Consider the following 26,119-nt stretch of genomic DNA (forward strand, 5'->3'; position numbering starts at 1 on the left):
AAATATGTATACATTTATAGAATTTTTTTTTGCTAAACTTAGATCATATTATGTACACTAACCTGTACCTTGCTTTTTTTCATTTATTGCACCAGAAATTCTTGCATGTACTCAATTAGATCAACACAACTTTAAAAATAACTGCATAGTATTTCACAGTTTGATTTTATGTTATGAATTCAACTATTCTTCTACAGATTGACATTTGGGATGTGTCCAGGGTATTTATGTCCATATGCTTGACACTAAACAATGCTGCAATAGATATGCTCATGTTTCTTTTTTTGTTGTTTTTGCTGTTATTCAGTTGCTCAGTCATGTCCAACTCTTTGCAACCCCATGGACTGCAGCACCCCAAGCTCCCTGTCCATCACCAACTCCCCGAGCTTGCTCAAATTCATGCCCATTTAGTTGGTGACACCATCGAACCATCTCATCCTCTATTGTCCCCTTCTCTCCCTGCCTTCAATCTTTCCCCTCATCGGGTTCTTTTCTAGTCAGTCAGTTCTTCGTATCAGGTGGCCAAAGTATCGGAACTTCAGCATCAGTCCTTTCAATGACTATTCAGGATTGATTTCCTTTAGGATTGACTCTCCTTGCAGTCCAAGGGACTCTCAAGAGTATTCTCCAACACTGCAGTTCAAAAGCATTGATTCTTTGTGCTCAGCCTTCTTTATTGTCCAATGCATAAATCCATACATGACTACTGGAAAAACCATAGCTTTGACTATACAGACATTTGTCGGCAAAGTAATGTCTCTGCTTTTTAACATGCTGTCTAGATTTGTCATAGCTTTTCTTCCAAAGAGCAAGCATTTTTGGTAAAAGTAACTCCATGTTTTTGTAGTTACTTTTATTTCTGTAAAGTAGATTATTCTCAATTGAGATTGTTATATCAAAGAGGATGTAAAGTTTTATTATGACAGATATTGCCAGACTAATTCCCAAAGAGCAATTAAGACTTCCAAGAAGAATATAAGAATGCTTGTTTCTCCATATACACACTAGCACTAGATGTTATAGGTCTTTTCTTATTTTTGTTAATCTGACTAATGAAAAGTAGACTCTCTCTGTTTCGCTATGCATTTCTCTGGGTAATAGTTTGTGGACATTTTCGTATACCTTGTTGTATTTTGGCCTTCAAAATTCTCTCAACATGCAATTATTCTTGAAAAGAGTAATTCCTTAATAACTTGATCACAACTACTTGTGAGCTCAGAGTGAGGCCTTACAAGGGGGTGCTTTACAATAGGAACCAGGAATGAAGAACCATCTGTATTTCAACATCTGTTAGGAACCCTGGATTGGGTCAGGTTGTGATATCATGCCATAGTTTTGTAATATGTTAATGGTAGTGGAAGCTCAGTGTAACTAAAATTTTTTGTTAGGATCCAGCTCCATTTGGTCCAGTGGTATTTGCCGTCACTTAAAAGATTGTGTTTTTAACATAAGTTTAGAGAGGCTATTGAAGGTTAAATTTTTTGGATAGACCCTTCCTGATGCTGGCCCATGATTCAGTTAGTGACTACCCCATGAGTGACACAGGGGGTTTGATCCCTATGTTGGGAAGACCCCTGGAGAAGGGAATGGCTACCCACTCCAGTATTCTTGCCTGGGAAATCCCATGGACAGAAGAGCCTGGTGAGCTATAATCCATGGGGTCACAAGAGTTGGACACAACTTAGCAAGTAAACCACCAACTAGACTACCACCACCCCATGAGTGACACAGTCCTTGTGGAGTAGCTGTCTAAGGTCTCTTTAATTGAAGAGATGCTGTGAATGTAGTTTAGAAGATGGTCCTATCACTTGATCTTTCACTTTGCAGAAGAATCTTTCAACAACTACATGATCTGGATGGACTTTTAATATGCGCCCAATACATCATTTTTTTTTTCCTAAAGTTGACTCATTAACTAGGCATTTCTTCATGTCTAGTATGTGCCAAGGACTGATTAGAAATTGAGAGTACAGTGCTCAACAAGGCAGCTCTCATGGAACTTGGACTCATGTGGAGAAGGGCAGATAATATACAAGCTGGTTAAAAATTAAATAGGCTCATTTTGAGATAGTGATAAATTCTACAACTGGAAAGATGTAGTAGATCACTATGAAAGGGTAGGTTAGCTTTGGCTCAAGTAGAGAAAATATTCTGAAAAGATGACCTTGAGCCAAGATCCAAATAATGAGAAGAAACAAGGTCAAACAGAGATCGGTGGGTAGAATATTCCTGGGTGAGGGAAGAGCATACATAAACTCTTAAAAGCGGATGAAGATCAGAAACCCCATGGAACAGAGGAGCTCCTGTATGTCTGGATCCTACTGGAAGGTTCTGACTTGGATTTAGGTTGGAGAGGTAGGTGGAACCTGCTCATGCAGGGGTTTTCAGAGCATGCTAAGGAGACTGCATGTGTTTTAAACCCGTGGGAGTCACCGAAGGACTTTTATGCATGAGGGGAGGTTAAATGCTTGTGTTTCTGAAGGAGCTCAGTGGTGGCACTGTGAAGGATAGACTGTGGGTTGTGCAAATGAGAACAGAACAATAGAGAAGACAGGCGTTGCTATATTCTAGGTTAGAGATAGTTTGTTTGGATTAGAAGTGCACAGTAGAGATAGAGAAAGTTGGACAATTTTGGAGTGCATTTTGGAGGTAGAATGAAATGAAATTGCCTACAGTTGGATCAGATGTGAAAAGTAAGGGAAGAAGAAGGATGAAGAGGCTTGCAAAGTTTTTGGTTTGAGAAACAGAGGGATGGTGGTATCATCTTAGGAGCTGGGGAGGATGAACAAAGAATTAGATTTGAGGCAGAAATGAAGAGTTCTCCTTTACCATGTCAGTTGCTACTCATATATTCTCATCATTGAATATATGAATCTGGAGTCAACATACAGTCTGAACTAGAGCTATAGTTTTTGGCTTCAACAGCATGTACGTGTTATTTAAAGCAACAGGAAAGGGAAAAAGAAGAGGCAAGGCCTGGATTCCTGGTGCATTTACACCTGTCTGCTGAACTCAGATTCCTGTATCTAAATGCACACTCAACCTGTTCACCCAGATGTTGAGTAGGAATCTCAAGCTTAAGATGTACTAACCAAACTTCTTGACATTCTCCCTAAAAGTGCTTGACTTGTGATCATCTTCATCTCAGTTAATGGCAATCCATTTCTCCAGCATCTCAGATCAAAATTTTGAGAAATTTGTGTGTACGCACACACACACACACAGTATATGTAGGGCTTCCCTGATGGCTCAGACATTAAAGAATCTGCCTGTAATATGATAGACCTGAGTTTGATCCCAGAATCGGGAAGATCCCCTGAAGAAGAGAATGGCAACCTATTCCAGTATTCTTTCCTGGGGAATCCCATGGATAGAAGAGCCTGGCAGGCTACAGTCCGTGGGCTCACAGTCAGACGCAACTGAGCAACAAACGCACATAGTATATGTGAAGTGAAAGTTGCTCAGTCATATCTGACTCTTTGCAACCCCACGGACTGTAGCCTGTCAGGCTCCTATGTCCTTGGAATTTTTCAGGCAAGAATACTGGAGTGGATTGCCATGCCCTTCTCCAGGGGATCCTCCCAACCCAGAGATGGAATCCGAGTCTCCTGCATTGCAGGCTGACTCCTTACCATCTGAGCCATCAGGGAAGCCTATATATAGTCTATACTTGTGCATACTAAGTCACTGCTATCATGCCTGACTCTTTGTGAGCCTGTGAACTGTAGCCCAACAGGCTCCTCTGTCCATGGGATTCCTCAGGTAAGATACTGGAGTGAGTTGCCATTTTCTTCTCCAGGGGATCTTCCTGACCCAGGAATCGAAACTGCATCTCTTATATCTCCTCTGTTGACAGGCAGATTCTTTACCATAGTGCCGCTTGGGAAGCCTTGTAGTCTGTATATAATATACACGTAGTATATTATTCATATGTATATATGAATTTCATACATGCAGTCCTGATCTCTTCTATTCAGGAACTCTCATCATTAAATTTTGTGAAAGGTTTTAAAGAACAGGATTAAACACCTTATGAATAAAACTTACTGAAAAAATTACAGTTACATCTTCATATTTCAGATGATTAATTTTTACATGTTTCACAGATCATGATGACTTCATTCTATCATGAAGCAATATTCTGAAGCACGACAGACCCTGAGGGTGAGGGAAACTTTGATATTTCTCCCTGTCTCTTACACCACTTACAAACCATCAGGAATCCTGCTGGTTGTAGCATCTATGCAGAATCTGAGCACTTCGTACCACCTCTGCTGACAACACTGCTTCAAGCCCCAGCAAGTCTCCCCAGTATGGTCTGATCATCTATATGGCCTACTAAGTGGTCCTCTACTGAGCTGTTGACATACATCAGGTCATGATCACTCTTCTACCAAAAACTCACCAATGTCTCACCACTTTTACTGCAGAGTAAAATCTGCAGTGCTCATAACAGCCTCTAAGACCCTGCATCATTTTGTCCTCATGAGCTATTGGATTAGTATCATCTGTCCTTTTTCACTTTACTTATTCTATTCCAGCTACACCTGTCTCCTTGCTATTCTTCATTCTATCCAGCCATGTTTTTCCCTCAGGGCCTTTGCACTTGCTGTTTCCGAATGGAACACTCTTTCCCTGGATACCTTCATGGTTTGTTCCCTCACTGCCTTTAAGTATTTGCTCAAATGTTGTCCACCTCCCCTGCTAACTCTCCTTATTTCTTATTTTATAATGTGTTATGTATCACTTTTTATCTTAGTGTATAATTTTATTTGTTTTAATTTTTTGATAGCCTATGACCCTCTGCTGGAGTATGAGCTTCCTAAAGACATAATTTTAATGTTTTATTTACTGATGGGCCCCAAATACCTAGAGTAGGCACAGCATAGGAAGCAATAAATCTTTGCTGAATTAATGAGAAATGCAAATTCCTAGAGATATATGAGTTTTTTTTTATTATGGATCTTTAGTTGTTTTCAAATCTCTGCTTGGCTTAATCTTGATTTTTATTCTACTTCTGCAGGAGCTTTCTTTAGTTTTGTTTAACAATAGACTATACTTAGGGCTTTCCAGGTGGCTCAGAGGTAAAGAATCCACCTACCAATGCCGGAGATGCAGTTAGATCCTTGGGTTGGGAGGATCCCCTGGAGAAGGAACTGGCAACCAACTCCAGTTTTCTTGCCTGGGAAATCCCATGGACAGAGGAGCCTGGTGGGCTACAGTCCATGAGGTCGCAAAGAGTCAGACATGACTTAGCAACTAGACAATGACAACAACAACAATGACACAGGTGAGAGATTTGAAAATATCACACCTCTTTGTCTAGAAGGGTAAGAAATACTTAAAATGTGGGTCCAAAGTTTCTTGATCTCATTTCTCACTCTAGAGGCATTTAAGGAAATAAATGGCTGCATGGCAGGCTTTTTTCTTCTTTTCTTTTTCTCCCCTGCTGCTGTTGTTGGATAAGACCTATTTTATGAAATGGGCCTAAACCAGAGCTCAGTGGCAATAGCTTCCTATGTTCATGATTTGAATAAATACATTTTCTCTGTAAAATAGAGGCTCATCCCCTCCAAGTCCCAAGATAAAGCAGGTTAGAGGATGGCTTCTAGGGGCCAGGCAGACCTAAGCTTTAAACCCAGCCTTCAGTTCCATGTTGGGGGACCTTTGCACAGTTCCACTTCTCTGAAAACACCAAAGACATTAATGTAATCAAGATAATCAACGTGATGTTTTTGGCACAGTGCCTGTTGCATGGTAACCACTCAGTTAACAAAAGCAATTACTTGTTTTCCCTGTTGGTTTGACATAACTTTCCTTTCCAAGTCAGAATGAAAATAGGAGATGCAAACTCTTTTTTTAAGGGTGAGTTGGACCAACCCTCCACATTTGCCAAAAATGTATTTTATCTTGTTTGTTCAATCAGAAAAGAATGCCTTTGTCTGGGAGCTTCTTCCAATGTAAACACCATTGCTCTTCTGCTCAGGCTACAACTGAATGATTCTCCTTCATCCTGAACACGTGCATGTGGAATTTTGAATGCTGGTGTACCTTATCTTTATTCTCAAAAAATGCCATTTTGAGAGAATCGACCTTTTGGGACTCTATTGAGTCTTGATTCAGCATTTATTAATAGTTATCCATACCAGCAGTTTAATTTCTGCAAATATATTTTGGAGCCCTCTTTTAATGGCTGTGGGCTTGTGTAAATATCCTGCCAGGCAATAGGACTGAATGTTTGCATCCCTGATCTCAAAAGGCTGAGCAAGTATGTTGCCGGGAAATTACCAATAGAGTGCCAGGACTCAGGGCTCAGCAACAGAGTTTGGGGAGATGCCCTGACATCAGCTGTGAAATGTCGGAAAGTTATAACACAATTTTACAAGAAATTCTAGCTTTATCTTTCATTCACTTATTTATCCAACAAGCATGCATCAGATGACTGATGTATCCTAAGTCTTTCTCTAGGTGCTAGGAAAACAACCGATAGTGGTAGCAAAAGTAGAAGCAACAGCAGTAGTAAGAATAGCTGCCACTCTAAAAAAAAACAACAACCAAAAACTGAGTAGATATTTTGGTGGACCAGATACACTGCCTGGGACTTCATGGCTATCAGCTCATACTCTGAAGATGATTTTCTTTTTGTGACAGCCAGTCATTTCTTCTGGGAACAAATCTCTACCAGAGCATTTTGTTTTTCTCATGTTGGGAAAGGGAAAACGTGGAAAGTTCAAGAAAGATTGCTATATCGGATTGATAGGATGAACATAGAAGCCACAGGTGGAATATTTGGGGATGTCACACCTCTTTCCCTAAAAGGATAAGAAATAAAAATGCACAGCTGATGGTGTCTCTGATAATACAGTCCTAGCTCACAGGTGAATGGTCCCTAGGATAATAATAATGGAGTTATTGCTTAGTGATAATGTTACTCAGTCCTGTCTGACTCTTTGTGATCCCATGAACTGTAGCCTACCAGGCTTCTCTGTCCAAGAGATTTCCCAGGCAAGAATACTGGAGTAGGTTGCCCTTCCTTTCTCCAGGGTATCATGCTGACCCAGGGATCGAACCTGGGTTTTCTCCATTGCAGGTGGATTCTTTACCATCTGAGTCATCAGAGGAGCCCATTGCTTAGTGAAGGAAGGGACAATTGTTATTTATTTTTCTTATGGTTGTAGGGGATTTATAATTTCCTCATATAAAACTATTACTGCATTGCCATGGGAGAAATGTATATTGTTTATTTTTGACTGCCCTGGGCCTTTGTTGCTGCATTCAGGCTTTCTCTAGTTGTGGTGAGCAGGGACTACTCTTCGTTGTGGTGCCTGGGTTTCTCACTGTGGTGATTTCTCTTATTGCAAAGCATGGGCTGCCAAATTCAGACGTAAATTGAAGAAAGTAGGGAAAACCACTAGACCATTCAGGTATGACCTAAATCAAATCGCTTACAATTATACAGTGGAAGTGAGAAATAGATTCAAGGAATTAGACCTGATAGACAGAGAGCCTGAAAAACTATGGATGGAGGTTCGTGACATTGTATAGGAGGCAGTGATCAAGACCATCCCCAAGAAAAAGAAATGCAAAAAGGCAAATTGGTTGTCTGAGGCGGCCTTACAAATAGCTGTGAAAAGAAGAGAAGCTAAAGGCAAAGGAGAAAAGGCAAGATATACCCATTTGAATGCAAAGTTTCAAAGAATAGCAAGGAGAGATAAGAAAGCCTTCCTCAGTGATCAATGCAAAGAAATAAAGGAAAACAATAGAATGGGAAAGAATAGAGATCTCTTCAAGAAAATTAGAGATACCAAGGGAACATTTCATGCAAAGATGGGCTCAATAAAGGACAGAAATAGTATGGACCTAACAGAAGCAGAAGATATTAAGAAGAGGTGGAAAGAATACACAGAAGAACTGTATAAAAAAGATCTTCACAACACAGATAATCACAGTGGGTGTGATCACTCACATCAGACATCCTGGAATGCGAAGTCGAGTGGGCCTTAGAAAGCATCACTACAAACAAAGCTAGTGAAGGTGATGGAATTCCAGTTGAGCTATTTCAAACCCTAAAAGATGATGCTGTGAAAGTGCTGCACTCAATATACCAGCAAATTTGGAAAACTCAGCAGTGGCCACAGGACTGGAAAATGTCAATTTTCATTCCAATCCCAAAGAAAGGCAATGCCAAAGAATGCTCAAACTACTGCACAACTGAACTCATCTCACACACTAGTAAAGTAATGCTCAAAATTCTCCAAGCCAGGCTTCAACAGTCTGTGAACCATGAAATTCCAGATGTTCAAGCTGGATTAAGAAAAGGCAGAGGAACCAGAGATCAAATTGCCAACATTTGTTGGATCATTGAAAAAGCAAGGGAGTTCCAGAAAAACATCTACTTCTGCTTTATTGACTATGCCAAAGCTTTTGACTGTGACCAACAAACTGTGGAAAATTCTTCAAGAGATGGGAATACCAGACCACCTGACCTGCCTCTTGAGAAATCTGTATGCAGGTCAGGAAGCAATAGCTAGAATTGGACATGGAACAACGGACTGGTTCCAAATAGAGAAAGGAGTACGTCAAGGCTGTATATTGTCACCCTGCTTATTTAACTTATATGCAGAGCATATCATGAGAAATGCTGGGTTGGATGAAGCACAAGCTGGAATCAAGATTGCCGGGAGGAATATCAATAACCTCAGATACGCAGATGATACCACCTTTATGGCAGAGAGTGAAGAAGCACTAAAGAGCCTCTTGATGAAAGTGAAAGAGAAGAGTGAAAAAGTTGGCTTAAAGCTCAACATTCAGAAAACTAAGATCATGCATCTTGTCCCATCACTTCATGGCAAATAGATGGGGAAACAGTGGCTGACTTTATTTTGGGGGGCTCCAAAATCACTGCAGATGGTGACTGCAGCCTTGGAATTAGAAGACACTTGCTTCTTGGAAGAAAAGTTGTGACCAACCTAGACATCAAATTAAAAAGCAGAGACGTTACTTTGCCAACAAATGTCTGTCTAGTCAAAGCTATGGTTTTTCCAGTAGGCATGTATAGATGTGACAGTTGGACCACAAAGAAAGCTGAGTGCTGAAAAATTGATCCTTTTGAACTGTGGTGTTGGAGAAGACTCTTGAGAGTCCCTTGGACTGCAAGGAGATCCAACCAGTCCATCCTAAAGGAAATCAGCCCTGAATATCATTGGAAGGACTGATGCTGAAGCTGAAACTCCAATACTTTGGCCACCTGATGGGAAGAACTGACTCATTTGAAAAGACCCTGATGCTAGGAAAGATTGAAGGTGGGAGGAGAAGGGGATGACAGAGGATGAGATGGTTGGATGGCATCACCGACTCAGTGGACAGGAGTTTGAGTAAACTCCGGGAGTTGGTGATGGAAAGGGAGGCCTGGCATGCTGCAGTCCATGGGATCACAAAGAGTCAAACACGACTGGGTGACTGAACTGAAATGAGCTGGGCTCTAGGTCTACAGGCTTCAGTAGATGTGGCACATGGGCTCACTTGCTACATGACATGTAGGATCTTCTAGGACCAGGGGTTGAACCCATGTCTTGTGCATTGGCAGGTGGATTCTTAACCACTGGACCACCAGGGAAGTCCTGTATTTTGGATTTGGTGAGGGTGCAAGCTTCCCGAGGAACTAAGGAGAAAATCTACTGCTGGTGGTGAGACTGAATAAGAATTGGAGCATCCACAACTTTCTCTTCTCCTTGGGTCCAGCACCACCTCTCTTCATTTGAAGCTACAAGTTCAGCAGACAGGATCCTCGAGTGACCTGAATGCATGGCTGAGTTCCACAGTATGCAAGATACAAGAGTATGGAAACACTTAAAGAGCAAATGTTGTCCTCCTTTTGAGAGGTGTGTGGCTTCCAAAGAGCACAGGTTAGGGGCATTGAGTTGGAAGGCTTGGAAGAGGAGTCCCCAGAGAGAGGTCATTACTGATTAAGGAGAGAGATTGGGAAGTAAGGATGGGGATACACTCATATGGGAAACATCTTTCTGAAGGCCCAGTCCTTCTTCACGTAGTGTGACTCTAGGTGACAGGTGGGAAACTAAGTCACAACTGAGCCTCTTACATGGAAGGTTCTGCAAAGTCTTCTTGACCTTTTATTTATTCATCAGCTATGTACTTAACCCCGACTACAGGTCAAAGGCTGTGTTAAGCACTGGCTACGGTAGCAATACAACCAGACAAGGTTCTTGGCGTCTTAGGGCGAAAGTTTTGGTGAAGGGAACAAAGAATAAACAAACATATGAGTTAATAGGAGAATTACAGATTGTGACAAGTTCTAGGAAGGATGTAAGGCAAATGATGGCTTTCGATAAGATATGAGGTGTCTGTGGAATGCTTTGTTGAAGAGGAGTCATTGGGGCTGAAATCTGACGATGGGAGGGGGCCAATGATCTAAGGATTGGAGACAGAGAAAAAGGAGCAAGGAAGTGAGGGCAGAGTTCTTTTGAACTTCAGAGAGGCAATTCTCAACATTGGCTGCCCATTGGAACTTCTTATTTTTTTCATTAAAAAAAAAAACTTTGATTGGAGTAGAGTTGATTTGCAACGTTGTATTAGTTTCAGGTGCACAGCAAAGTGAATCATTTATACATATAAGGTATCCACTCTTTTTTAGATTATTTTCCCATGTAGGCCATTACAGAGTATTGAGTAGAACTGCCTGTGTTGTACAGTAGGTTCTAATTAGTTATCTACTTTATATATAATAGTGTGTATATGTCAGTCTCAGGCTTCTAATGTATCCCTCTCCTTCCTTCTTACACCCTGGTAACCATAAGTTTGTTTTCTACATCTATGACTCTACTTCTGTTTTGTAAATAAGTTCATTTGTACCCTTTTTTTAAAGATTCCGCTCTCTTGGGGAGGATTTAGAATTTACTGATGCCTGATTCCCATCTCCAAGAGACTGTGATCTTATTGGTCTGTGGTTTGTTTTAGGAATTTATATATTAAAAAAAAAAAAAAAATGACTCCCTGCCCTGGTGATTCTAAAATGCAGCCAGGTTTGAAAAACCCTGCCTTAGAGGAACAGAGGGGAGCAGGTACGGCTGGTACCTAGTGAGAGGGGCAAAGAGCCGAGAAGAGGTGAACAAAGGAGGCAGATGCTAGATCGTTCGGGCCTTGAAGGATGCTATAAGGAGTTTGCTTTTAGGTAGTCAGATAATTTTGTTTCTACGGTAGCAGTGTGTGTGTGTTGACTGGTAAAGGCTGGAAATCAGGAAATACATGAACGGGGCTAGTGACTACTCTCCGACCATCCTGCCAAAGTCACCAGAAGAGAGGAAGATGCAAGTTAACAGTTGTTCCAGATCCCGGAGGTATGAAAGCCTTTTCCCTGCTGCTAAGTCAACTCCGGAAGCTTAAACGACAGACAGGATTTCTTGATGTCTCCCTGATTAATAAATTGACAAAAAGTGGAGGTGCAGATTACCAAGACATTAGTGAGGATTACTGTAGGGGAGAGAAGAGGGATTTTTTCCCCAGGATGCAGAATGAACCGGGGCCCCTCAAATACCTGGAGTGATGCCATCTCATCCAGGTGACCAAGAGTCCCTCACCACCTGAGCGTGGTCCAAGGACCAGCATCCCGTGGAGCTAGCTGGACAGTCCCCCCTGACCCCGAACTACTGACTCCGAGTTTGCCTTCTGACAGGACCCCCAAGTCATCCACGTGATGCTGAAATGTGGGAAGCACTGCTTTAGCTATTTCTTATCGAGGCTCAGCCCAGCCCACCCAGGGCAACAATTCAAATCCAGCTTCCACTCTTCCCTTACTTATTCCCGGTCTGGCTACTTCCTCCCATCTCTGTAATTTCTATTTCTGGTGAAGCCCCAATCCTCTCTCTCTCCTCTGGGTTCCTCTTCCCCAAATTTTATTCCCTTCTCTCACCTGCTCTTTCTCCTTCCATCTCCAATTGTCTCTGTTCTTTTGGTTAGTACAGACGGAGGACTTGGCAAAGCCTTTCTGTGTGTGCCATTTAGCTGATCACACAGCAGGTTTGCTTCTCCCCATTTACAGATGAGGCCACTGAGGCTGGAGGAGAAGAAGCTGCTTGCTCAAGGTCACACAGTAGGAAGTAGGGGCCCCAGATTGAAGCAAGATCTGTCGGATTCTGAAGCCTGTGCCCTCAATAATGAAGAAACACAGCTCTCTGCATGACCAATTTTATTGATTTTCCTATAGGACGTGCTCATTCCTCCTTCTGAGCCTCTCCGTAGCCTTCTGCATGTGTGGCGGGAGAATACTTATGAGATATTCACCAATGGTTCTTCCCTGATTTTTCTTCTGTCCTACACCCTACTTCTCAAAATGAAAGAAGGAGGACAGAGAGAGAGAAAGAGGCTTAGTATTGCAGTTAATACCTCAGGTTGGCAAACAGAAATAAACTCCTGGTTCTGGCTTTTGTGCTCAAAAAGTTTGAACTTTGGGGAGAGGGACGATTTAGAAGACTGGCTAATATTGGCATGATCTAAGAAGCAGGGGAGGATGGCTGATGCACTGTGCCTTGCCCTGGGCTGGGATAAGGAGAGGAGCCGAGAGAGGGAATGACATACCTCGGAAGCAGCCCCTATGCCTTGATTCTCAATAGACCATCATTTTGGAGCATTGGAGACCTCAGAAAGGTCTGGTCCATCTTGGAAACTGGGACCAGAGGCGGCCTTTTCAAGGCCCCATTGCTCTTTGGTGCAGAGGTAATAACAAAGAGGGGCTTCCCAGGTGGCTCATTAATAAAGAATTTACCTGCCAATGCAGGAGACCCGGGTTCGATTCCCGAGTCAAGAAGATCCCCCAGAGAAGGAAATGGCAACCCGCTCTGCCATTCTTGCCTGGAAAATCTGAAGGACAGAGGAACCTGGTGCGATACAGTCCGTGGGGTCACAGAAAAGGTATAGGACTGAGCGACTGAGCGCACGATGCACACGATAGCACAGAGAGAGCCACGGAATGGGAGCGTGAGGTTTCCTAGCAGCAGCCTCTATGGGCTGACAGCTGAGGGTCGGACTGGATGATGGATGAACCAGGAGATCCATGCCCACCTCGTGGAGAATCTCAAGTAACCAGTTGCCCCAGACTCTCAGTCCATGACATCCAGAACTTAGACACAACTCAGGCACAAGATTAAGCTTCGGCCATTTGGGAAGCATGGGAACTCAAAAGAGAAAAATTGGTTGAGTTGGTAAGAAAATGATTCTATTTCTTTGCAACTGAGTTTGAGGGCAGAGAGTGGTGCCCATCATGAGTCTCTCCAGAGACGGGCACTGTCTTTCCTTAGCCCCGTGTCCCAGCAAGCTCTGGGATCGGATCTGCAGCTCCTCCAAGCCCTGCCCCCAGGCCCAGGGTCTTCGGAAAACAGCTCAGGGTCTCCCCAGAGCCCTCCTCTCTGCCTCGCTCAGGGCATTGCCCAGACCTCCCTGCTTCCCCAGGGAAGGTGGGACCTCCCTCAGTGGCCCTGCATAATTGGGATGATGTGCAGGAAAATTAAAAAGGTCATTAATCACCGTGGAGCCCAAGGCAGCTCTCTGGGACCTATTCTTCATGATGATTAATGGCAGGCAGCTCCTCCCCACTCCTCGATTCATTTTCCTGCCACCGTTCACTCACTTTTCCTTGCTGTGTCCTCTTCGTCCCTGTCCGAGGGGACAGGGGTTTCCGGAGACCACCGACTCAGGGTTGGTCTTTCCTGGCTGCCATCACGGCCCCCGGACCTGAGTGGACCCGGTATGAGCCCCCTGATCATACGCACAGCTGGTGACTCCAGGCAAGTCACTTCATCTGGGGGAAGCTCAGCTGTTTTGTCAGTAAAATGGGGGCACATGTGCCAGTTGCCTCGCAGGTTGTGGAGATGAAATGGGAAGATGCGCATGGCAGTGCCAGCTATGCTGTCTGGTCCAGAGTGAGGCTGCCAAAAATGTGAATGTCTCTCTCCCTCTTTTATTGTTGTTTTTATGGCTCTGATGAATTCTGTTACTGTCTTTCAATGCCCTTGCACTCGCTTAATCACCAGGAAGGGCTGAGGACAGACCAAAGATCTCTTTGCCAATACCAATGATGAAGATGATGATGATGATGGTGACCACAAGGATGATGGACATTTGCTGGGTGCTAGTGCCCACACTGTTGGTAAAGAATCCGTCTGCAATGCGGGAGAACCCAGTTCAATTCCTGGGTTGAGAAGTTCCCCTGGAGAAGGGATAGGCTACCCACTCCAGTATTCGTGGGCTTCCCTGGTGGCTCAGATGGTAAAGAATCTGCCTGCAATGTGGGAGACCTGAGTTGGAAAAATCTCCTGGAGGAGGGCATGGCAAACCACTTCAGTATTCTTGCCTGGAGAATCCCCATGGACAGAGGAGCCTGGGGGCTACAGTTGATCGGGTCACAAAGAGTCAGACATGACTAATCACAACACAATGCCCACACTACTTTGCATGGATTATTTCACTCAACCACTTCAACAACCCTGAGAGGCACACATTATTATGCTCATTTTACACACAAAGAAACATGTTCAGAGAGGGAGAGTAACCAGCTCAAAGTCACACAGCTAGTAAACAGCAGAGGAGGGATTTACACCCAATTCCCTTTGATGCCAGAGCCTGTGTTCTTCTGAGAACTGGACACACCAGCTGTCGTTTCTCAGGAGCCATGTGCTTCTTCCTAGTCTGCTTTTCCTAACCTCTGGATGGGGCTGCCCTTCCCCAGCTGCTTCCCAGGGGGCCCTAGTGGTAAAGAATCCACCTACCAATGTAGGAGACATAAGAGATGCCGGTTCAATCCCTGAGTTGGGAAGATCCTCTGGGGTAGGAAATGGCAGCCCACTCCAGAATTCTTGCCTGGGAAATCCCATGGAGAGAGGAGCCTGGGGTGCTACAGTCCATGGGGTTGCAAAGAGTCGGACACGACTGAAATGACTAAGCACAGCACAGCTGCCCTTTCCCGGCAGGACTAGCCAAGTTCAGGTCACGCTCTAACAGCCTCTTCTCCTTTTGTTTGCCAATTAGACTCCCACCCGGTTTGCTGCCACTGCTTAAGATAAGCAGCTCCTGCCCACTGATGCATTGAGCCCAGGGTCTCACTCTGACCAGCCCCCAATCAAAAGGTGCTTGATTTTCCTGGAGATAACTATATCCTGGGGGATTTGAGTGAATTTATAAGGAAGGAGCAGACTCTGTAAATTTAAAGCGCAGTGAAGTACTTTTTGGAGGCTGGCAGAAATGAAGCAATGTTACCCAGTCAAATACAGTCTTTGAGAGGGGTGGAAAACGTTGAAAGGCCAAGATGAGACTGTGGTTCTATTGAACTTGGGCAAGCCACTCTCCCCTAGGGTGGGTTCCTTAGTACAATTACAGGGTGAAAATAAATTCTGAAAGTTTAAAGGTGGAGCTAATTGCTAGGGCCGTGGTTGGGGGTGAGAGGGGTGGGGCTGATTTGCACAAGGGGAAAGGCAATCCCTGGAGGCTCAGATGGTAAAGCATCTACCTACAATGCGGGAGACTCCGGTTTGATCCTTGGGTTGGGAACATCCTCTGGAGAAGGAAATGGCCACCCACTCCAGTACTCTTGCCTGGAAAATCCCATGGACGGAAGAACATGGTAGGTAGGCTACAGTCTATGGGGTCGCAAAGAGTTGGACATGACTGAGCGACTTCACTTTCTTTCTTTCTAAAGGCACTGGAGCAGAGAAGATTTGAGAAGGAAAGGATTAGTGCTTTGGCCTCCCTTGTCCTTCTGCAGGATATCGATCCAAAGAGACCAGCTCCCAGGCAGCGTGAATATCTCAGGGGGTCCTCAGGAGACTTAGTGGGGGGCTTTGTAACAATAGGAAGATGAAAATATGATCATCATAAAAGTATCAGTGATGGTATTAAGGGTATCGGGGAACATTTCTTAAGCAACAATTTTGTGCCAATCTTTTCTATAACACTATGAAATAGCTGCCAACTAGCATCTTCATGTTGTAGAGGAGAACCTGGGGTGCAGAGGGGTTGGGTCACTTACCCAAGAACACGTGGGGAATGCCTGGCAAAGCTGGATCTTGGACCCCTGTCTTTTCTACTCGAGAGTCAGAGCTCTTAGAGTCCATACTTGGCTGAGATTCGACACAGTGTTTCGTGGATCCAGTATCTTGTGGCCCAGGGGGGTCCTGGGTAATTGGGTGCATAGAGGCTTTCTCCATGTCCACAGTTGTTGCCTTGGTTTACCTGCTTAGAAAACCTGTCCACCTGAGCACCTGGGACCGGCTATATAATACTGTAGGGCTCAGTGAAAAACGAGAATGCTGGGCTTTATATAGATGGAATGTAGGAATATGGTATTGATGGACCTGTTTGCAGGGGAGGAATGGACACGCAGATGTAGAGAATGGACATGTGGATGTAATTGGGAGGGATAAAGTGGGATGAATGGAGAACGTAGCATCAACATGTATACACTACCATGCGTCAAATGGACAGCTGGTGAGAAGTTTCTGTATAACACAGGGAGCCCAGCCTGGCAGTCTGTGAGGACCTAGAGGGGTGGGGTGGGAGAAGGGGAGGGAGGCTCAAGAGAGAGGGAATGTACGTATGATTATGGCTGATTCACGTTGTGATGGCAGAAAACAACACAACAATGGAAAAAGTAAAACACAAAAAATTTAAAAAAGAATCTTTAAACATTTTAAGATAGCGACAGCAGAGCACTTAACCAAGCCTGAGAGCCTTCAGAGCTCGGTGCCCTGTGTGACACACCTGGCCGCAGCGTGTTTCCCTGCTCACACTCCCACCACACTCTTCTCAAAGGCAGTATTTTGTCCCCTGTGCCCTTGGTTGCTCTCTGGGTCTTCCTCGGAATGGAAAGTTAGGATCCCTTCCTCCCTTAATGGTCCCTTCCCCCCTGTCCTGGGCTGGTTGCCATGAACTCATCTTGGTGTTTGCCAGATGCCAAGAGAAGGCTGTCAGCTGTCTGCTGCTCCACAGGCCACGGGAATAAATTACTCTCCCTTCGTGCATGTGACTTTCCCTGGGACTTGGGGCTGAAGAGACTGCCCAAAGCCTTGAGTGTCCATTCCTAACCCACCAGGAACAAATGTTCCAGAATGCGAGCAAGTGCTAAAGGCCTCCTCTAATTAGCTGGCTGGTGGCTAACGAGGGATTTCACCGGGCAGAGCCTTCTGGTGGTTGGTGCGTAATTACCATGGAAACCTTCACGCCACACTCAGCTGCTTCCCACAGCCCTCTTCCCTGGGGAGCAGACATTGCTTCAGAAAAGCTGCATCTGGGCTATTGACATTGTTTGTGAGAGAAATAAATGAACAATTAGAAGCAAGACAGGTTGAGAAGTAAGGCTTGTTGGAGCGAAGTTTTACCAGCATCCATCCTGGGGCCTAATTGATGCTGTTGTCCCTGCACGAGAGGAAATCGTTGGAAGGTGATGAATTCAGTTTGGCTGGACCCCCTTTTGCTAAGCTCAAGGACAGGGAAAAATGCCTAATTAAGAGCCAGACTCTCCTGCTTTTTAGAGGCAGCTGCTGGGTTCATCGGGAGATAGGAAGACTTTTCTTTCTTTTTCCATTTTTACACACAAATATTTATTTATTGTATCCATCAGTGGAGTGAAACCCCACTATCATTGTGTAAGTGAGATTGAAAAAAATTTAACCTTGTAAAATGCAGGGTCACCTTCTTGTGAAGGTTATTGAACAAGAACAGAGGTTGGATAAAGTGTGTGTGCTGGGTTAGTCAGAATGGGCTAGGCTGTGCCGAAGTAAACCCTAACATCTCAGTTGGCTTAACACAGAAAAGGTCATTGAATTGGTCATGCAAAGCTCAGTGGTGGTCAGCCAGCTTTTTATATCATGTGCCTGGGCAACTGGGAGCACATGGCCTTCAAGTTGCAGCAGATGGAGAAGAAGGGGCTGGAGGAAGTGCCACACAAGTTCTTAAAGGCTAGGGGCCAGAAGACACATATCTTGTTTTTTCTTCCAGTCCATTGGTCACATGGCCCTAACCTAATGAAACATGAGGCTGGCAAATACAGGGAGAACATGACATTTTGGTAGCACTAAACAAGCATGCCATCATGTTGCATTTAAAGAAATTATTGGGGACTTCCCTGGTGATCCAGTGGTTAAGGATCTGACTGCCAATGAAGGCAGCATGGGTTGGATCCCTGGTCCGGGAAGATCCCACATGCCTCAGGACAGTTAAGCCCGTGGACTGCAGCTATTGAAGCCCACATGTCCTAGAACCCATGCTCGGAAACAAGAGAAACCACTGAAAGGAGAAGCCACCACAACTAGAGAGTAACCCCCACTTGCCTCAACTAGAGAAAGCCTGTGTGCAGCAAAGAAGACCCAGTGCAGCCAAAAGTAAAAAAAATAAAAAAGAAATGATCAAAACTGCAAGCCCTTTTGGAGAATGTGAATATAGAGCCCAGCAGCTCCTAGATCCATACCATCTTCTTTTGCTCTGCTTTCAAGAGTCAGGGTAAACATCACATACAGTATCTCCCTTCTTGGAAAGCCCTTCCCCACTGCCTGGGCTGCTGTTGACACCCTTAGAATCATGGTTGTGTTCAGTGCATTCCCAACTGGGCCCCCTTGTTTCTGCCCTTAATATCCAACAGAAGAGAGTTAGAACTGGAAGGAGAGCTCAGGCTGGCCGGTTCTAGGGGAGACAGCACTCAAAGCATTGAGAAAAGAGGGAAGGAGTCTAGAAAAGTCTCCCAAAGGAGAGCACATCACACCAGAATTTTGAAGAGTGAAGGATGCATTCATTCATTCACTCATTCAACCATGCATTCACCGACTGATGCCCACAGGGACGAAGCAAGGCTACCTTTGCTCCCTAGGAATATTGGCTTGAGCAGGCAGAGGCAGAGTAAGATGTGATAAATGTCTTCAGAGATGCACAAAGAACTGCATGGACTCTGGAGAAGGAAAGAGGAAATTCTCTGTGAGCCAGAGATATTCAGGAAAGCCTGTGGTGGAAGTGGATTTGACTTGTACCTTGGAAAATGAATATTATATATTAACATATTAGTATTGACTTCATGGTTGTATTAGAGATATTTTATTGCACACGGCATGCACATTTATGGGTAAAAATTATAAAAGACACAAAGAAAACTGAACAAAAGAAAGTTAGCCAACAACTATTAATATTTTGACATCTATCTGCTTACCTATCTACCTACCTACCTATCTCTAAAACATGGTCATCCTATGGATATTCTTTCATGATCTACTTTTTATTTTGTAATAGAGCAATCCATTCTGTATTAATAAATGCAGATGTGCATTATCATTTTAAACAGGTGAATAATATTCTATTGCATGAATTATCTTTCTCTCTTGAATCAATCTTCTATAGTTGGATATTTACATGGCTTGCAATTTTTGTCATTATAAATTCTGTTTTGATTAAGGTCTTTGCAAATGAATCTTTGTGCCGTTGTTTTAAGGGGAAAATCCAGTGTGTTTTCATTAGGCAGGGATTCGAGGCTTGCCATGAAGGATGTTCTTGGCAGAAGACTCAGAGAAGGCAGAAGCAGAGAATCGGGGGTGCACGAGCAGATAACAAGAGCCACAATGCACAGTTACTGTAGGTTTTACTGTGTGCCAAGCACTGTGCTGTGAACCTTACCATACACTACCTTGTGTATTCTTCATAAGAACCATTTGAGATGCATTAGGCTGAAACCGTTGGATGTTGTTTTGGGTGGCTCTGAAGAGTTCCTGCTACCACAGTTCTTTATGTCTCAGCACAAAAAAGAATTCAGCGAGAGGCAAAGGGATAGATAAGAAATGATGTAGAATAGGACGCTTGTGAGGTTTACAAGTGGGAGGGCAAGGAATACCATACCCTGAGAACTTACTGGGCTACAGCTTTGTAATCAAAGGAAAAGTGGGCAGGGGGGAAAACTTTGTCTTTCTTGAGTAGACATCACGCTTCCATCATCAGCTCCTCCTCTAGGTTAGGCAGGGGAGTGTTTTCTTGTCCCTTTGTGGTCAAGCTAGTTCCACAGATTATTGTTCTTTATAAGAGCAGAGAGCATGTGTTTGGGTCATTCACTTACTAAGCTCATTGGGCAGGATGCAGATCTCATGCCACCACTGTTTTATTGTTTTGGGGGGATGTCTTGTGCTTCTCTTGCATGGTTTTGTTGCTAAGCAAGCCTGCTTGGTTTTGTGGTTAAGCAAACCTGCTCTCTTGAGTAATCATTAACTTCAGGGGTCTCCCATATTCTTACAATCCCTAAGTGGGATTAACTATTTAATCACCTACTTTGTCCCTTTCTGTTCAGTTGCTAAGTCATGTTCGACTCTTAGGGACCCCATGGACTGCAGCACACCAGACTTCCCTGTCCTTCACTATCTCCCGGAGTTTGCTCAAACTCATGTCCATTGAGTCAGTGATGCCATCCAACCATCTCATCTTCTGTCGTCCCCTTCTCCTCCTGCCCTCAGTCTTTCCCAGCATCAGGGTCTTTTCCAATGAGTCAGCTCTTCACATCAGGTGGCCAAAGTATTGGAGCTTCAGCTTCAGCAGCAGTCCTTCCAGTGAACATTCAGGATTGATTTCCTTTAGGATTGACTGGTTTGATCTTCTTGCTGTCCAAGGGACTGTCAAGCATCTTCTCCAGCACCACAGTTTGAAAGCATCAATTCTTTGGTGCTCAGCCTTCTTTATGGTCCAACTCTTACATCTGTACATGACTAGTGGAAAAACTTTGTCCCTTTACACTCAAGGCCATTCTCATTTTGCTGTTGAAGAAACAGAAGCACAGAGAGGTTAAGTTACCTGCTCAGGGTCACACAGCAAATAGCTGTGTCAAAAGAGGATCTCAGCTCATGAAACCCCAAAGATCAGGCTCAGTTCACTTAGTAAGGGATGATCAAGGTTATCATTATGGTCAATTCTGTTTATCATGCTGGCCAATTAGTAATAACAGCTCTATTTTTGCATGGACATCGTTGTTTAGGTAGACATGTGAAAAAAGATGGCACAAAGGCTCTCATGTCTTCATGTTGGCACAGGTACCAGTGAGGACCCACAAGTCTTCATTGTCTTCTCATCAGGATGGGTGATGTCAGCAAAACTTCTTGCTTGGAAATATATTGTTGTGAACTTGGCAACCTGTAAGCTGGGTTGCCATGGTTACCAGAGGGCCCTGGGGGAATGATGAACATAAAGGGCGGGCTTGAAACACAGTCAAGTCCTTCCCCTCCAGCCTCACCCTGAGCTGCCGACAGGCTTTGACAGACTCTCATAAGCCCAGGGAACCCCACACCAGAGTACTCATGCAATACTGGGCTGACAAAATACCCCAGTGCTTTCAGTGTGCAATAACTACTAATATTTATGGGACACAGTGGGGAAGCACTTTATGTGGGTTATCTCTTTTAATTTTCCCCAAACCATACATGATATATGCCACTGTTATTCCTATTTAACAGGTGGAGCCAAAGAGACACAGAGAAGTTAAAAGACTGGCTCCAATGTCACACAGCTAGCAAATGGCAGTCTGGCTCCAGACTCAGTGCTCATAAATAGCTCATTCTTGCTAGAGCCAAGATCTTCAGGAAGTCACAGCAAGCAACATCTCCAGGCATCTGATTGGTACTTAACTTCTAAAGATTCCTGAAGGGAATATGGGTTCTTAGAAGGGTCCTAAAAGGATTTTGTAAGAAAGGTATGGGGCGTTAGCACAAGGTCCTAAAACTAGATAAATAGAAGCAGCAAAATAAAGTGCAAATTCAAATGTTCCTAGACATCCAAGCAATTGGTGGCTCAAATGGTAAAGAATCTGCCTGCAATGTAGGAGCCCCGAGTTCGATTCTTGGGTTGGGAAGATCCTCTGGAGAAGGGAATAGCTACTCACTCCAGGATTCTTGCCTGGAAAGTTCCGTGAACAAACATAGTCCATGGGTCAAAAAGAGTCAGACATGACTGAGTGACTAACACTTTCACTTTAGGCATCCAAGCAACTGGGCCTAAGGTCATTTCGAAAATCCTAGTGGGAACAGGGGTTGGCAAGGAGTTCTAAAGGTCATTGTACACCTGTAGAATCTGTCTCTTTATTTTTCAGTCTTTAGGTCCTCAGTCTAAATGTACAGGGCCCAGGTAGATCCTGTGGAATAGAATCTCCTAAGATTACTATGATCAGGCTTTATCACTCTGTATCCTAACAAGTCTGTTATTGCCAGCAGTGGGGTCCAGAGAAAGGATTTTAACTGGAATAGAATTTCTATGGTTTTCTTCGATGACTGAGCACACTTCCTATGTCTTCCCTGATCTGGGGGCCATTGATCTTCTATCATATCATCACTTTTGGATCAGAGGTTTTCTAGGTACCCGCATTCAGGCTCAGCTGAAGCTTTAGAAGCACCTACAGCCTGGTAGGCATCTTCCTGGCACATTTACACACATGGCCCTTCTTCAAACTCCCGACATTTCCGTGATGAAATCCAAGAATTCATTCTGCCCATTTATAGAGGGAGACGCAGTAGTGCAGAAAGGCAGTGTGATGTGATGGAGGTCTTCAAGAGGGGTGGCATGACACAAGCAAAGCCATGGAGCTCCATGTGGGCACCTGAGTCTCTGCCATGAGGGCAGGAGTGGAGGCCACCTGGGACCCCAGTGGCCAAACATCACTGGGAGTCAGGTTCTGAAGTGTTTGCGCTTGTGGGCAATGGGGATCCCTCGAGGCATCTTTGGCTGTGTTTCTGCTGTGTCTTAATTCTTTTAGTAAGGCTAATTCCAACTCCATCAACACAGTAACTCCTTGTTTGATTAACTTTGATTTCTCTATATTTGATTAACCAGCCTCCTCACTCTACAATGATAAGAGAGTTTACTAAGTTACTTTTGGAAATTCAAATGCTGTTCTCTATACAGCTTGGAAGGATCCACAGGGAGACACAGGTTTATATAACGTTGTCACTAAACCACTTGGTTATCTTAATTTCCTCACTTCCTTCCTTGACTGAATTGAAAAAAAAAAAGGTAAGAGCCTGGAAACTGGGAAACAGCAGGAAGGTGTATTAACCATGATTACAAAGATAACTTCCAATTTTTGAGAGCTAAGTATGTATTGGGCTACTGCTTTGGTTGCATTGCTGTTTCCATCATCACAGTGACCCTGGGGAAGTTGTTATTTTCATCTCACAGAAGAAGCTAGCTGACAGAGGTGAAGCAATTAGCCAAAGATCACAGGGTTGGTAGGTAGCAAAGATGGAATGTAAACACAGCAATCTGAGTCCTGGGCTCTTAATTCTTAGAGAATATTCTCCTAGCTGGCATTCAGGACACCTCAGTTCAAACTCCAGCTCTGTAGCCTTGGACTCATTTCTTCCCTTGGAGATATGAGAGATCATCCAGCCCCAACTTTATCTATTTCCTTCTAGCTGATAAAGATCAGAGATATGGTATCTAAGAGAGAGGAAAAAACTGGACTCCTTGCCTCCAATCCAGGGGTGGCAAATAGTTCTCACTCAGACTGACAGATGGCAACTCATGTAGAATCAATAGAGAAGAAGTCTGGGTGGACTAGCAATGAATTAGTCACATCTGACATGCGTGTAGGAAGGGGTGGAGATAACCAGGTCGTTACACATTTGACAACCCTGCTCTACTCTTCATTCACACAAATCCACATTACTTTCAAAAGTACATATAAAAAAACACATTATACTATGGACGTGTATTATTTTTGCTTGCCTAGAATCCATTCTTTTTCTTTTGGTAAAATGATACAACCACAACCACAACAAAATAAACAACATAAGACTATAAAGCACAGGCACACATACACACACACACACCTCTGATTTTCCTATTCGAAACTATCCCTTTCCTGCTCTTTAAGCCATATTCCATCACCCCACCCCACAAAGCAATAGGCATGTGACCAGGTCTGACCAATCACAGATCAAAGCTTCCCACCTCAGCATCAGTGACTGGTTCAAGGATGTCCACTGACTCAAAGTCGACCAATGAGAGTGGGCCCTGAAATGCTCCCTCCCTTCAGCATGGCTTTCCTGATTGGCTGTAAGACTGGAGCTATTGATGGCCCTCTTGGTCACCATTGGGGAACACCTGGGGCTAAATGAAGCCAACTTGGTATAAAGCAGACTTTAAGGATGGAGGGAACCATGTCCTGAAGAAATCACTTCAGTTTGATTCTATTAATGGTCTGGCTAGTTTAGCTAGTCTAGAGCGAATCTAAATCTAATCTAGTCTAGGATTAGCTTTACCACAGAAAGTTCCTATACATTTTGCTTAAGCCAGTTTGAGTTGTGTTTCTGACACTTGGATCAAAAGTATAATTAATGACTTACTTTGTTCAAAAAAACTTTGGTGATTTTCATTGCAATGGACTTAATGTGGCCCCTCAAAATTCCTCTGTTGAAACTTATTCTCAGAGTGATGGTATTAGAGGTGGGGCCTTAGGACGTGATTATTTCATGAAGGTGGAGCCCCCCTGAATGGGACCAGTGTCCTTATAAGAGGGACTCCAGGGAGCTGTCTTGCCCTCACTCAGACACTTATGTGGACACAATGAGAAGGCAGGGGTCTACAGGTGGGAAGAAGTTTCTCACCAGAATCTGGCCATTCTGACACCCTGATCTTGGACTTCCAGCCTCCAGAACTGTGAGAAGTAAATTGTTGTTTTTCATGAGTCACCAGTCTTTGGTACTTTATTACAGCAGCTCGTATTGGCAAAGACACCCTATACCCCCCATTTCTTCTTTCATTGACTGTTCTTTGCTATACTTCAGATCTCATGGACCTTATGCTTTTTTGGTAGTAAATGACTTGCCATTTCCTCAGTACACAGTGCTCTTTCACTCTTTTCCTCAACAATTTATCTTTTACACATCAGCAAGGCCAATCTTTTCTGTTTAACTCATTACCTGCTTAAGACATTTTAATTGATAAGCATTTTTCATTGGATGAGTCCCCTATGATTAATACAGCATCCGTAATGCAACATTCTCCGGCTTCTATTTAATAAAAATAACTAAAACTGTGTGTCAGCCACTATCCTAAACACTTCACTTGTGTTAACTCATTTGACTGGCCCAGCAGTCCTCTGAAGTAGACTGCGGACATTTTATTGGTGGGGCCCCCAAGGCAGAGCCTGGGAGAGCAGGTTTCTGGGAGAGCAGGTGATAGCCTGACTTAAGGTCACAAAGCACAATATTCTCTAGGTCCATCCATGTTGCTGTAAATGACAGAACTGCATTATTCTTGTGGCTGAATAGTATTCCATTATATACATGTACCGCATTTTCTTTATCCATTCATCTGTCTATGGGCTCTTGGCTTCCTTTCATAGCTTGGCTACTGTAAATAGTTCTGCTATGTTAGGATGCGTGTATCTTTTCAAATTAGTTTTTTTTCCCCTCCATATGTATACCCAGTAAGTCAGACTGAAAAAGACAAATACTGTCTGATATCATTTGTAGGCGGAATTTTAAAAATAATACAAAAAAATGCATATGCAAAGTAGAAAGAAATAGACTCACAGATGTAGAAAACAAGCTAGTGGAGAGGGAAGAGGGGAAGGGCAAGGTAGGCACATGGGATTAAGAGATATAAACTATTATCTATTATAAAATAGATAAGCAACAAGGATATATTTAATAACAGGGAATTACAGTCATTGTCTTGTAATAACTTTTAAAGGAGTAATAATCTGGAATAAGGGCTTCCCTCATAGCTCAGTTGGTAAATCAAGGCAGGAGACCCAGGTTCAATTCCTGGGTTGGGAAGATTCCCTAGAGAAGGAAATGGCAACCCACCCCAGTATTCTTGCCTGGAGAATCCCATGGACAGAGGAGCCTGGCGGGCTACAGTCCATGGGATCACAAAAGTCGGACGTGACTTAGTGACTAAACCACCACCACCAATCTGGAATAATGCTGAATCACTATGTTGTATACTTGAAACTAGTACAATTTTGTAAACCAACTCAATAAAATTAAATTAATAATTCAGAAAAAAAAACCAAAACCACTCTGACTGGTGCTTAAGCTCTTGGCATCAGGCTGGCACGTCCGTATCTCCCGACTCACCTGTCTCCTCCCTGGTGATGCCC

General features: G+C 43.7%; 1 protein-coding gene across 5 annotated transcripts in view; it reads left to right on the forward strand.

Moving 5' to 3' along the window:
- LOC145531297 (uncharacterized) overlaps window positions 1–26,119 on the forward strand; it is a 263,548-nt gene that overhangs the window by 126,393 nt on the left and 111,036 nt on the right. Inside the window, exon 3 of one of the 5 annotated variants that reach the window (XR_014072341.1) lies at window positions 9,587–11,003. The exons of 2 other annotated variants lie outside the window; for them this stretch is intronic. The gene's annotated coding sequence lies outside the window, so the exon portion shown is untranslated. Of the gene's footprint in view, window positions 1–4,106; window positions 4,929–9,586; window positions 11,004–21,473; window positions 21,637–26,119 lie in introns of those variants that run through there. 2 more of the 5 variants (XR_014072340.1, XR_014072339.1) reach the window with 2 other exon arrangements.

The sequence above is a fragment of the Giraffa tippelskirchi genome, chromosome 13, assembly GCF_054371585.1.
Source record: "Giraffa tippelskirchi isolate mGirTip1 chromosome 13, T2T-mGirTip1v1.2.pri, whole genome shotgun sequence".
NCBI classification, from domain to species: Eukaryota; Metazoa; Chordata; class Mammalia; order Artiodactyla; family Giraffidae; genus Giraffa; species Giraffa tippelskirchi.